The sequence below is a fragment of the Pristiophorus japonicus genome, chromosome 9 (genome assembly GCF_044704955.1).
Source record: "Pristiophorus japonicus isolate sPriJap1 chromosome 9, sPriJap1.hap1, whole genome shotgun sequence".
In the NCBI taxonomy this organism is placed as follows: Eukaryota; Metazoa; Chordata; class Chondrichthyes; family Pristiophoridae; genus Pristiophorus; species Pristiophorus japonicus.
The window spans coordinates 142,252,390-142,266,465 of NC_091985.1; the positions used below are offsets into that span (position 1 = coordinate 142,252,390).

At 44.1% G+C, this 14,076-nt stretch overlaps 1 protein-coding gene across 1 annotated transcript in view; it reads right to left on the reverse strand.

The window, feature by feature from the left end:
- Positions 1 to 14,076, reverse strand: part of kiz (kizuna centrosomal protein) — a 279,562-nt gene that overhangs the window by 182,953 nt on the left and 82,533 nt on the right. The window lies entirely within an intron of this gene.

Consider the following 14,076-nt stretch of genomic DNA (forward strand, 5'->3'; position numbering starts at 1 on the left):
GTTCATCTGGATGCTCCTCCTCATCCTCCTCCTCCCAGTCTCCTGCACTCTCTCCTCAGGTGGTCCCGCAGTCCCCTGTGGCAATTCCTGTCCCCGCATGATCGCTAAATTATGCAAAATGCAGCACACCACTGTGAACTGATCAACCTGCTCAGGATGGTATTGCAGCCTGCCTCCCGAGTGGTTCAATCATCGAAAGCGCCGCTTCAGCACTTCAATTGTCTTTACGATAATATTACGTGTGTCTATATAGAAACATAGAAATGTAGAAAATAAGTGCAGGAGTAGGCCATTCAGCCCTTCGAGCCTGCACCACCATTCAATAAGATCATGGCTCAGTACCCCTTTCCTGCTTTCTCTCCATACCCCTTGATCCTTTTAACCTTAAGGGCCATATCTAACTCCCTCTTGAATATATCCAATGACTGGCATCAACAACTCCTGCGGTAGAGAATTCCACAGGTTAACAACTCTGAGTGAAAAAGTTATTCCTCATCTCGGTCCTAAATGGCTTACCCCTTATCCTTAGACTGTGACCCCTGGTTCTGGACTTCCCAAACATCGGGAACATTCTTCCTGCATCTAACCTATCCAATCCCGTTAGAATTTCATATGTTTCTATGAGATCCCCTCTCATTCTTCTAAACTTCAGTCGATCCAGTCTCGCCTCATAGGTCAGTCCTGCCATCCCGGGAATCAGTCTGGTGAATCTTCGCTGCACTCCCTCAATAGCAAGAACGTCCTTCCTCAGATTAGGAGACAAAAACTGAACGCAAAATTCCAGGTGAGGCCTCACCATGGCCCTATACAACCGCAGTAACACCTCCCTGCTCCTATACTAAAATCTTTTAGCTATGAAGGCCAGCATGCCATTTGCCTTCTTCGCCACCTGCTGTACCTGCATGCCAACTTTCAATGACTAATGTACCAATGCCCTAGAGGGAGTGTTTGCTAGTGCTGTTGGGGAGGGGTTAAATTAATATGACAGGGGGATGGGAACCTATGCAGGGAGACAGAGGGAAGTAAAATGGGGGCAGAAGCAAAAGATAGAAAGAAGAAAAGTAAAAGTGGAGGGCAGAGAAACCCAAGGCAAAAATCAAAAAGGGCCACATTGCAGCAAAATTCTAAAGGGACAAAGTGTGTTGAAAAGACAAGCCTGAAGGCTCTCTGCCTCAATGCGAGGAGTATTCGTAACAAGGTAGACGAATTAACTGCGAAGGCACCAATTAACAAATGTGATATAATTGGCATCATGGAGACCTCGCTCCAGGGTGACCAAGGCTGGGAACTCAACATCCAGGGGTATTCAACATTCAGGAAGGATAGACAGAAAGGAAAAGGAGGTCGGGTAGCGTTGCTGGTAAAAGAGGAAATTAATGCAATAGTAAGGAAGGACATTAGCTTGGATGATGTGGAATCTGTATGGGTAGAGCAGCAGAATACGCTAGTGGGAGTTGTGTACAGACCACCAAACACTAGTAGTGAGGTTGGGGACAGCATCAAATAAGAAATTAGGGATGCGTGCAATAAAGGTACAGCAGTTATCATGAGCGACTTTAATCTACGTATTGATTGGGCTAACCAAACTGGTAACAATACGGTGGAGGAGGATTTCCTGGAGTGTATTAGGGATGGTTTTCCAGACTAATATGTCGAGGAACCAACTAGACGGCTGGCCATCCCAGACTGGGTGATGTGTAATCAGAAAGGACTAATTATCAATCTTGTTGTGCGAGGCCCCTTGGGGAAGAGTGACCACAATAAGGTCGAATTCTTTATTAAGATGGAGAGTGACACAGTTAATTCAGAGACTAGGGTCCTGAACTTAAAGAAAGGTAACTTCGGTGGTATGAGACGTGAATTGGCTAGAATAGATTGGCGAAAGATACTTAAAAGGTTGACGGTGGATAGGCAATGGCAGACATTTAAAGATCACATGGATGAACTTAAACAATTGTACATCCCTGTCTGGAGTAAAAATAAAACGGGGAAGGTGGCTCAACCGTGGCTAACAACGGAAATTAGGGATAGTGTTAAATCCAAGAGAAAGGTATATAAATTGGCCAGAAAAAGCAGCAAACCTGAGGACTTGAGAGAAATTTAGAATTCAGCAGAGGAGGACAAAGGGTTTAATTAGGAGGGGGAAAATAGAGTACGAGAGGAAGCTTGCTGGGAACATAAAAACTGACCACAAAAGCTTTGATAGATATGTGAAGAGAAAAAGATTAGTGAAGACAAACGTAGGTCCCTTGCAGTCAGAATCAGGTGAATTTATAATGGGGAACAAAGAAATGGCAGACCAACTGAACAAATACTTTGGTTCTGTCTTCACGAAGGAAGACACAAATAACCTTCCGGAAATACTCGGGGACCGAGGGTCTAGCGAGAAGGAAGAACTGAAGGAAATTCTTATTAGTCAGGAAATTGTGTGAGGGAAATTGATGGGATTGAAGGCAAATAAATCCCCAGGGCCTGATAGTCTGCATCCCAGAGTACTTAAGGAATGGCCCTAGAAATAGTGATCATTTTCCAACAATCTTACTGACTCTGGATCAGTTCCTATGGACTGGAGGGTAGCTAATGTAACCCCACTTTTTAAAAAAGGAGGGAGAGAGAAAACAGGAAATTATAGACCGGTGAGCTTGACATCGGTAGTGGGGAAAATGTTGGAATCAATTATTAAAGATGAAATAGCAGCGCATTTGGAAAGCAGTGACAGGATCGGTCCAACTCAGCATGGATTTATGAAAGGGAAATCATGCTTGACAAATCTTCTAGAATTTTTTTGAGGATGTAACTAGTGGAGTGGACAAGGGAGAACCAGTGGATGTGGTATATTTGGACTTTCAAAAGGCTTTTGACAAGGTCCCACACAAGAGATTAGTGTGCAAAATTAAAGCACATGGTATTGGGGGTAATGTATTGACGTGGATAGAGAACTGGTTGGCAGACAGGAAGCAGAGAGTCGGGATAAATGGGTCCTTTTCAGAATGGCAGGCAGTGACTAGTGGGGTGCCGCAGGGTTCAGTACTGGGACCCCAGCTATTTACAATATACATCAATGATTTAGATTAAGGAATTGAGTGTACTATCTCCAAGTATGCAGATGACACTAAGCTGGGTGGCGGTGTGAGCTGTGAGGAGGATGCTAAGAGGCTGCAGGGTGACTTGGACAGGTTAGGTGAGTGGGCAAATGCATGGTAGATGCAGTATAATGTGGATAAATGTGAGGTTATCCACTTTGGTAGCAAAAACAGGAAGGCAGAATATTATCTGAATGGCGACATATTAGAAAACGGGGAGGTGCAACGAGACCTGGGTGTCATGGTACATCAGTCATTGAAAGTTGGCATGCAGGTACAGCAGGTGGTGAAGGCGGCAAATGGTATGTTGGCCTTCATAGCTAGGGGATTTGAGTATAGGAGCAGGGAGGTCTTACTGCAGTTGTACAGGGCCTTGGTGAGGCCTCACCTGGAATAGTGTGCTCAGTTTTGGTCTCCTAATCTGAGGAAGGACATTCTTGCTATTGAGGGAGTGCAGCGAAGGTTCACCAGACTGATTCCTGGGATGACAGGACTGACATACGAGGAGAGACTGGATCGACTGGGCCTGTGTTCACTGGAGTTTAGAAGAATGTGAGGAGATCTCATAGAAACATATAAAATTCTGACGGAATTGGACATGTTAGAGGCAGGAAGAATGATCCCGATTCTGTGGAAGTCCAGAACCAGGGGTCACAGTCTAAGGATAAGGGGTAAGCCATTTAGGACTGAGATGAGGAATAACTTCTTCACTCAGAGAGTTGTTAACCTGTGGAATTCTCTACCGCAGAGAGTTGTTGATGCCAGTTCGTTAGATATATTCAAGAGGGAGTTAGATATGACCCTTCACGCTAAAGGATCAAGGGGTATGGAGAGAAAGCAGGAAAGGGGTACTGAGGTGAATGATCAGCCATGATCTTATTGAATGGTGGTGCAGGCTCGAAGGATAGAATGGCCTACTCCTGCACCTATTTTCTTTGTTTCTATGTTTCTATGACACCCAGCTCTCTTTGCACCTCCCCTTTTCCTAATCTGCCACCATTCAGATAATATTCTGCCTTCATGTTTTTGCCACCAAAGTGGACAACTTCACATTTACCTTCATTATACTGCATCTGCTATGCATTTGCCCACGCACATAACCTGTCCAAGTCACCCTGCAGCCTCTTAGCATCCTCCTCACAGTTCACACCGCCACCCAGCTTAGTGTCATCTGCAAACTTGGAGATATTACACTCAATTCCTTCATCTAAATCATTGATATATATTGTAAATAGCTGGGATCCCAGCACTGAACCCTGCGGCACCCCACTAGTCACTGCCTGCCATTCTGAAAAGGATCCGTTTATCCCGACTCTCTGCTTCCTGTCTGCCAACCAGTTCTCTATCCACGTCAGTACATTACCCCCAATACCATGTGCTTTAATTTATCACACCAATCGCTTGTGTGAGACCTTGTCGAAAGCCTTTTGAAAGTCCAAATACATCACATCCACTGGTTCTCCCTTGTCCACTCTACTAGTTACATCCTCAAAAAATTCTCGTAGATTTGTCAAGCATGATTTCCCTTTAATAAATTCATGCTGAATTGGACCGATCCTGTCACTGCTTTCCAAATGCGCTGCTATTTCATCTTTAATAAATTGATTCCAACATTTTCCCCACTACTGATGTCAAGCTAACCGGTCGATAATTACCTGTTTTCTTGCTCCCTCCTTTTTTATGGCTCTTATTATATCATTGCTCAGCTTCTCTCTGAGGTTTCCGCAGGGGGGCTCAACAGCCAGGTGGCGAGACCGTACCCTTTGTCCCCCAGCATCCACCTAGTGGCTCAGACTTCAACAGGTCAGACACAGTGCTCTCACGCGAGATGTGCCCATCATGGATGCTGCCTGGCAAGTAGGCATTTACTGCCATTATGCGCTGCGTATGGTCGCAGACAAGCTGCACATTGAGGGAGTGGAATCCTTTACGTTTTTGTTACACCTCCGCCTCCTCTAATGGTGCTCGCAGAGCAATATGGGTACAGTCAACAGCACCCTGCACCTTGGGGAAGCCGGCAATGCGTGCAAAACCCAAAGCCCTCTCACTCTGTACTTCCCTGGTCATTGGGAAGTTTATCAATTCCATCCGGCGTACATACAATGCTTTGGTTACCTGTCAAATGCAGCGATGAGTACCATGCTGAGAAATGCAGCATGTGTCCCCTGAAAAGAGCCGCATGCATAAAAGGAAAGTGCCGCAGTCACCTTCACCTCGACAGAGTGCAATAATGCTGGTGGTACTGGGCTGCAGGTCTGCCTTAGTGAGCTGACAAAATCTCATTGATCACCTCTTTTTGGAAGCGCAGCCTTCAAACGCACGGTCAGGTCCAAGTATGAGCGCTTCTTCCTGAACATCCTTTGGGGGTAAGGCCTCCTCCTCCTCATCAATCTGCGACCTGCTCCATTACCCTGATAATTCTGCTCAATAAACCTTCTCCCATTTGGATCCTGCATTATACAAGTAGTCAGCAATACAAGCTGAGATCATACAGGCCCCATTCTTTTTCAATCTCCAGAATCTCCTCAAATATCCTGAGATAAACTCAAATGATTTTTCAATGAAAAAAATATTAACTCAAATGCCTTCTATCTTAATAATGTACTCAGCACCAATAAAAATACCTTTGCCACTGTAAATCGCACTGTAAAGTCACTGTTCACCTCTGAAATACTGAGGTGCTGCTTTTGCTGACTGTACCCGATTTCAAAATGGCGGCACCGAACACTACCACCCATTCACGCCCACTTAAGATCGAGTAAAACCACCTTCTCCAGGACGGTATGCAGCTTCGGTGGTATGGCAGCGGTATGTCATGAAACTTGCACTTTTTAGGTGGTATGCGGGCGGTTCTACATGGTGGACAGTGTGCATACCGCTCAGCGGTAAGACAATGATGACTCTTTCGCCGAGCGGTATGTCGGCTCTATGTACCTGTTTTTTGACAAAACTTGTATTTTTGGGCGGTAAGCAGGCGGTCTGTCGATTAATTTTGGGCCCACTGAGTTAAAAAGGGTTGAAGTGCATTTGCTGGCTCCAAATAGTTTAGACTTAATTAGTAGCACTGCTATAGATAATTGAAAACCAATTAACTGCTAATGGATTTTGATTAGTAATTTTGCTTTATCAAGCAAACATTACAGATCGCACAGCAAGTCAATGATTCAAGCCTAACACTGTCATTGTAATATCAGTGATTTCAGGGGAAATTGCACTGTTACATTAAATATATTGACCCTGACATGGCACAAAAGTAGCACTCTAATAAAAAGCAATGTGACTTACAGTAGATTAATTTATTTCTCTACTATTTTCCACTACAGATTTTATAAGTAGCACCAATAATTATTTTATCCTTTAGACTGCAAAAACACGCACCCAAGTTTGGTGCTCTAAACGCCTTCTGAATCTTCCTCCCATTACTTACATTTGTTGTCGTTTCCCTGTAATTAGTCTCAGAAATGACTATGCATGGCAGGGAATGCTACTGGAACTAAGCAAACCCAATCTCATTTGCTTTGCGCCAGAGGCCTATTGTGTGCAATAGGTGCTGACCAGGAAGCATCCGGCAATTTTAAAATACTGTACTAGCAAATTACACAGTAATAAACATAAGCATGAAAAAGATCCCGTAAGAGCAATCTGGCCTTGTGGGTCAACACACCATCAAATATAATACAGAGCCACACAAACCAGAAGCCCTCAAGGTCAGGTTCTGGTCTGTGCTCAGCTCGCTGATCTCAAACGCGGTAACAATTGTACCACAAGTGCCCTTCATTAAAGAAAAAAAACAATCAGCCAAGGTTTGCAGTCCTGATCACCATCTAGTGACTTCTGCTGTTAAGTGCCTATGTGGATATCACAAGCGAACAGCATTGGGCTCATGATGCCCTTCAAATTGAGGAGCCTGTCGACACACAATGCGTAGGCTCTCACACAAAAATGGGGCCTCTGGAACCATACACTACCAATAGAGAGGAGATAAATTCATCATAAAAAGCAAAGTGCATTTGTATCAACAGAACTGTTACCACATGAGTAATTGCAGAAAAGTAACATAGATCATATCCATAACAGTTTGTGCTCACAAATAAAGAAACACAGTTGCTTTATTGCTATGGACAGCCATAATTCTTACACTATCAAAACTTCAAGCAATTCTGTTATTGTATAGGCTAAACAGATTAGATGACGACACTAACCTTTACATAGGCTAAAATAGAGCTTATTGGTATAACTGGCTGAAGTAAATACACTGATTTCTCCCGGAACAGCTATTGGCCTGGAAATTCCAGTCGAAGGCTTCCATGCCATGTCCCCATGTCAATCATGTCACGTAACGAAAGATAAAATTTTATCCCAATCTGATTGGGATAATTGCCTCTGACCGGAGAATTTTTACGAATCTACCTGGTGGTCTCGGAGGCGCCCTAGATTCCGTTGGGAAGGCCTTCTCTTCCCGCACTGCAAAGCGTCCCGTCCGAAGGGTTCCCACGCAGAAGATGCAGTCACATGTGACTGCTCAGCCAATCAGGTACGTATTCCACAGCTTTCCCATTAATAGCAATGAGAACTCCATATCTACGAGTTCTCATTGCTATTAATGGGAAAAAAACAAACACACACTAATAAAAAATTAAAAACAGATCTCACATAATTAAAATTAATTGAAATTAAAGTTAATAAATGCCTTAGAAAAAAACAATATTTTTCCGATTTTTAAAAAAAATTTGTAATGCGGGTTAAATATAAACTTGTGGCCAGAGTTTTTAACAATAAAATGTGTTTACTTAATTTAATTTTATTGTGTTTATGTATTTTTTAAACACTTGCACCTGTAAAAGTAGGCTATGTGCCTGCTTTTACAGGCGTAAGAATTTTGAGGACATTTGCTGGGCAAGATATGCGTAAATCCCACAATCTTGCCCAAGTAAATGTCCTCGCTCCCGATCTGCGGATGATCTGTCAAGCTCCAGCTTGACAGATCAGAAAAGCCGGTTTTCAGCGCATGCGCATTGTGCACTGAAATCCGGCTTTTCCGATGTCTTCCGGGTCTGTACAAACTTCGTACAGACCCGGGGAAGCTGCGATTTCAGGTCAATACATTTTTCACAAACTAGGCCGAAAATTGCAGTCGGAGACTTCCTTCAGACAAACGCCTCCGACCCGCAAAAAATCTACGAAAATGCCTAGTGGTCCTAGAGGAATATAGGATTCCGGTCGGAGGCCTTCATTCGCTGCGCAGAGCATGGGAACATGTCTTCTATGTACGGACGTATATGCTGGAATTACGTGGGCCTGGACCACCAATCTTTATCCAGTATTCTCATTGATAATAATGGGAACTCCGTTTGTACGAGCTCCCATTACTATCAATGAGAATAACCCCCTAAAACAAGAAACACAGCACAATAAATTTTAAGAAACACCTCACATATTTAAAATTAATTGAAATTGAATGTAATTAAATGTTTTCAGAAAAAAATATGATTTTTTGGATTTTTTTTAATGTGTTTTAATAGGGTTAAATATAAACTTACTTTAATAGATAGGGTTTTTAATATAAAAATGAACGATTATATTTAATTTTTCTATATTTTAAAATTCTTACGCTAGTAAAAGTAGAGTTTGAAGAACATTCGCTGGGCAACAATCTCTGCCCTGCGGATGTCCTTCCAGAGGGGTGTGTGCAATCTGACAAAATAAATGTTGACAGATTGCAAAAGCCGGTTCTGGGCACGTGCGCATCTGTGAACCGGCTCTTGCGAGGCTTTGCCAGGTGCGTGCGCACTTCGTACGGACCCGGCGAGGTCGCAATCATCGGCCCATTATATCATTCCAATAAAATTATCAGTTCTGAAAATGCAGTTGAAGGCAAAAAGGCCACATGTCTCCCTGCAACTTTTGGTGTTAGTGGATAAAACTCATTGGCCCAGAATTTGTGGTCAGCAGCAAATCAAAGGCATTCACTGCTGCCCCTGAAGTACGCTTTGCACCAGGATCTCACGATCCATGCGTCGAGAACTTCGGGTTTTCCAACCTTCAATTCAAATCAACGAACTGTAGCGGAGATCCCATAGTATGAAGTGCTGTGACTCAACCAATCAAAAGGCAGAATTCTCACAGACATCAAATAAGCTCTTAAAATTCTAATTTTTAAAAAATGTTAGAGAGAGCAAAATAAAATTGTAAATTATTATTAAAATGGACAAATTTCACACTGCACAAAATTTAAATTCGTTTTCCAGGCCCTGAACATTTGTTTAGCAGCAATAACACTGTAAAAACCCCAGTTACAACTAATCCTGAGTGGGGAATTTAACAGCGCAGTTCATGCGGAAGAGCCGAAGTTTTCGTCCATTTCAATGATTTGACCAATTTCAGTGTTTGCCAGCTCTGTGGGCGGCGGCTGGGTTCAAAGGTAGAATGATGGCGAACGTTCCCTCTTTCCTCATTACTGGTGCCAGTGGTCCATGAAGCAAAACCTCTGCCTCCCGAACCACTCTTTCAGCCATGCATTTAATTTGCTTATCCCTATGCCAATTGGCACATGGCTCAGGTAACAATCCAGAGATTATCTTTGAGGTTCTGCTGTTTAATTTGGACCCCAACGCCTCAAACTCCCTCAGCAGATTCTCATTCCTAGTTCTGCCTATGCCATTGGTTTCTACGTGGACCATGACAACTGGTTCCTCCCCTTCCTATTCCAAGTTCTTCTCCACTTTAGAGAACACCAGAATTTAAATCTATCCTTTGTAAATCTATAGAAGACAGCAGAAGATATGGGGCCGAAAATTCTAGCCTCGCCGGGTCCGTACGAAGTGCGCATGGACCAGACAAGGCCTCACAAAAGCCAGTTCTCGGGGCGCAATGTGCATACTCCGAAAACCAGCTTTTCCGATCGGTCAAGATTCCTCTTGACAGATCCTCCACATTCCCAGGAGAAGGACATCCGCGCGGGAGAGATTGGGCTATTTGCCCAAATCATGCCCAGCGAATGTCCTTCAAACTTTTACGCCTGGTAAAAGCAGGCACATAGCTTACTTTTACCATTGTGTTTTAAAGCATATAAAAATTAAATTTAAGCACTCATTTTTATATTAAAAACCCTGTCCATTAAGGTAAGTTTATTTTTAACACTATTAAAACACATTAAAAAAAATTCCAAAAAATATATACTTTTTTCTAAAACATTTAATTGCATTTAATTTCAATTCATTTTAAATATGTGAGGTGTTTTATTTATTTATTATGCCGTGTTTCGGTGTTTTCTCATTGATAGTAATGGGAGTCCGTACAGAGCTCCCATTTTTATCAATGAGAATACTGCATAGTGATTGGTGGTCCAGGCCCACATGACTCCAGCATGTACGTACGTACCTGAAAGACATCTCCCCATGCACTGTGCAACAAATCTAGGCCTCCAACCGGAATCTCTACGTTCCTCTGGGACCACCAGGTACTTTCGTAAAAAATTTCGGGTCGGAGGCATTCATACAAAAGAAGCCTCCGACCACAATATTCCCACCATGATTTACAAAAATGCTGATGAACCAAAACAGAATGGGAGCTAATTCAGGTGCGCCCATCACAGTGCGGTAGGAGGCAGCACAGTTTAGTGCTCCGTGTTTCTGCAATCTGATGGTCGAAGAGATACTACAGCATCACACAGACATATATTCACAGAGACACAAAACTTCTAATACATCAACAGAGAGATAGACATCAAGATTCCAGTTAAAAATCATCCTTTCAGAAATATCATGTCAGTCATTATGTGAAGTTTCTGCACTCTTTGTAAATTCACCAATAATGCATGGTTAGCAAGTTATGCGGTAGTAAAGAGTTGCTGTCATTTGTTTCTCGCCCAGGGAATAGCTCAAGCAGTGCTGTTCTGAAAACTTGCTGATCATTTAATAAGCATTGGTGCTCCCACCTTTATAGGGATTGCCGTATTTTATGGGATTTCTCCCCACATACAGATACCGACAACAGTTCCCAATCTAATGAAATGTATGAGAGTGATGATATATATGCAGACTATAGATATACTCTCTATGTAGTCACTGTATAATTGCATAAGATGGAGACTTGTTTACCTGATGTACTATCAATAAGGTTTACACTGTGTGTATACACGCTGGCACCATTAGAGGATGCAACTGGTGGAGATCGGGGTTTCCTGTCCAGCCCTGGTGGTAGGGGCTGTATAAAAGGGGAGCCACCATGCGGCTGCCTCACTCTGGAGTTATGAATAAAGGACCAAGGTCACTGCAGTTTAAGTACAACGCATTACCTCATGGAGTAATTCATAGGTACAGTACAAACATAATAACTGGCGATGAAAATAAGGACTTTCACGCGATATTATGGCTACCTTTGGCACACTAAAAGACTTCGCAGAGGGTGGTGATTGGGATGCCTTCACGGAAAGGCTCGAGCAATATTTCGTGGCAAACGACCTGGCAGGGTAGATGGACACATTGGCAGAGAAGCGCAAAGCTATACTGCTGACCAGTTGTGGGCCTGAGGTCTACCGCCTCGTCAGGGACTTGCTGGCACCCACGAAGGCCAAGGATAAGACATACAATGAGCTGAGTGAACTAATTCGCTACCAACTTAAACCAAGAGAGCATCCACACAGCCAGGCACAGATTCGACACTCACCGCAGACCTGAGGGCCAGGAGATTGCAAAATATGCAGCCGACCTCAGGAGACTTGCGGCACCATGTGATTTTGGCACACACCTCAACGAAGCATTGCGTGACATCTTGAGTGTAGGAATTGGCCACGAGAGCCTCCTTCACAAGCTATTATCTGCCGACACCACAGTCAACCTGCAGAAAGCCATCAGCATCAGTCAGGCGTTCAGGACCTCGACCTGCAGCACCAAGCAAATCATTCAGCCTGTGGACTGAAGCCCGGCAAGTATGTACACAGAATGGTGCCTTTCACAGACAAGACTGCAGAACGTGGCTCTGCCCATGGCAGAGAGCACAGACCTCAGGATACTAGAACACAAGAGTCCGCTGAGGGGTGCTAATCGAGTGGCACCATGCTGGCATGGCGGAGGAAACCATAGGGCATATCAGTGTCAGTTTGCTGAGTACTTATGCAAAGCCTGTAATACGAAGGGCCACCTCCAGCATATGTGTAAAAGAAATAAGACTCACCGTCTAGCAGAAGAGTCGGTAGATGACTTTGAATCCAGCGGGAAGTATGATAATTTGGTCAGAGAGGCAGCTCAGCTCCAAGAAGAAGTGTATGGAGTGTATACCTGCACTACCGATTGTCCTCCAGTGAAGATGGAAGTCGAGATAAACGGCGTTCCAGTCTTCATGGAAGTGGACACAGGAGCGAGCAAGTCAGAGAAGAGCCAGGATGCCTCCGAGGCGCTATGGAACGAAAAACGACCCGAGCTGGCTCCAGTACACGAAATGTTACGCACCTACACCAAGGAGCTGATCTCGGTCCTTGGTAGTGCGGATGTAAGTGTAATCCATAATGGCGTGGTGCACAAGTTACCTCTATGGATTGGTGCAGGTGATGGTCCAACGCTACTTGGAAGGTGGTGGATGGGGAAGATCCAGTGGAAATGTGAAGACCTCTTTGCTCCAGCAATCGATGTCCCCCATGTTCAGAGGCAGAGCAAAACATAGAAACATGGAAAATAGGTGCCGGAGTAGGCCATTCGGCCCTTCGAGCCTGCACCATCTTTCAATAAGATCATGGCTGATCATTCACCTCAGTACCCCTTTCCTGCTTTCTCTCCATACCCCTTGATCCCTTTAGCCGTAAAGGCCATATCTAACTCCCCCTTGAATATATCCAATGAACTGGCATCAACAACTCTCTGCGGTAGGGAATTCCACAAGTTAACAACTCTCTGAGTGAAGACGTTTCTCCTTATCTCAGTCCTAAATGGCTTACCCCTTATCCTTCGACTATGTCCCCTGGTTCTGGACTTCCCCAACATCGGAAACATTCTTCCTGCATCTAACCTGTCCAGTCCCGTCAGAATTTTATATGTTTCTATGAGATTCCCTCTCATCCTTCTAAACTCCAGTGAACACAGACCAGGCGATCCAGTCTCTCCTCATATGTCAGTCCTGCCATCCCGGGAATCAGTCTGGTGAACCTTCGCTGCACTCCCTCAATAGCAAGAACGTCCTTCCACAGATTCGGAGACCAAAACTGAACACAATATTCCAGGTGAGGCCTCACCAAGGCCCTGTACAACTGCAGTAAGACCTCCCTGCTCCTATACGCAAATCCCCCAGCTATGAAGGCCAACATACCATTTGCCTTCTTCACCGCCTGCTGAACCTGCATGCCAACTTTCAATGACTGATGTACCATGACACCCAGGTCTCGCTGCGCCTCCCCTTTTCCTGATCTGTCACCATTCAGATAATATTCTGCCTTCGTGTTTTAGCCCCCAAAATGGATAACCTCACATTTATCCACATTATACTGCATCTGCCATGCATTTGCCCACTCACCTAAACTGTCCAAGTCACCCTGCAGCCTCTTAGCTTCCTCCTCACAGCTCACACCGCCACCCAGCTTAGTGTCATCTGCAAACTTGGAGATATTACACTAAATTCCTTCATCTAAATCATTAATGTATATTGTAAATAGCTGGGGTCCCAGCACTGAGCCCTGCCGCACCCCACTAGTCACTGCCTGCCATTCTGAAAAGGACTCATTTATCCCGACTCTCTGCTTCCTGTCTGCCAACCAGTTCTCTAACCACGTCAATACATTACCCCCAATACCATGTGCTTTAATTTTGCACACTAATCCTTTGTGTGGGACCTTGTCAAAAGCCTTTTGAAAGTCCAAATACACCACATATACTGGTTCTCCCTTGTCGACTCTACTAGTTACATCCTCAAATAATTCTAGAAGGTTTGTCAAGCAGGATTTCCCTTTCATAAATCTACGCTGACTTGGGCCGATTCTGTCACTGCTTTCCAAATGTGCTGCTAT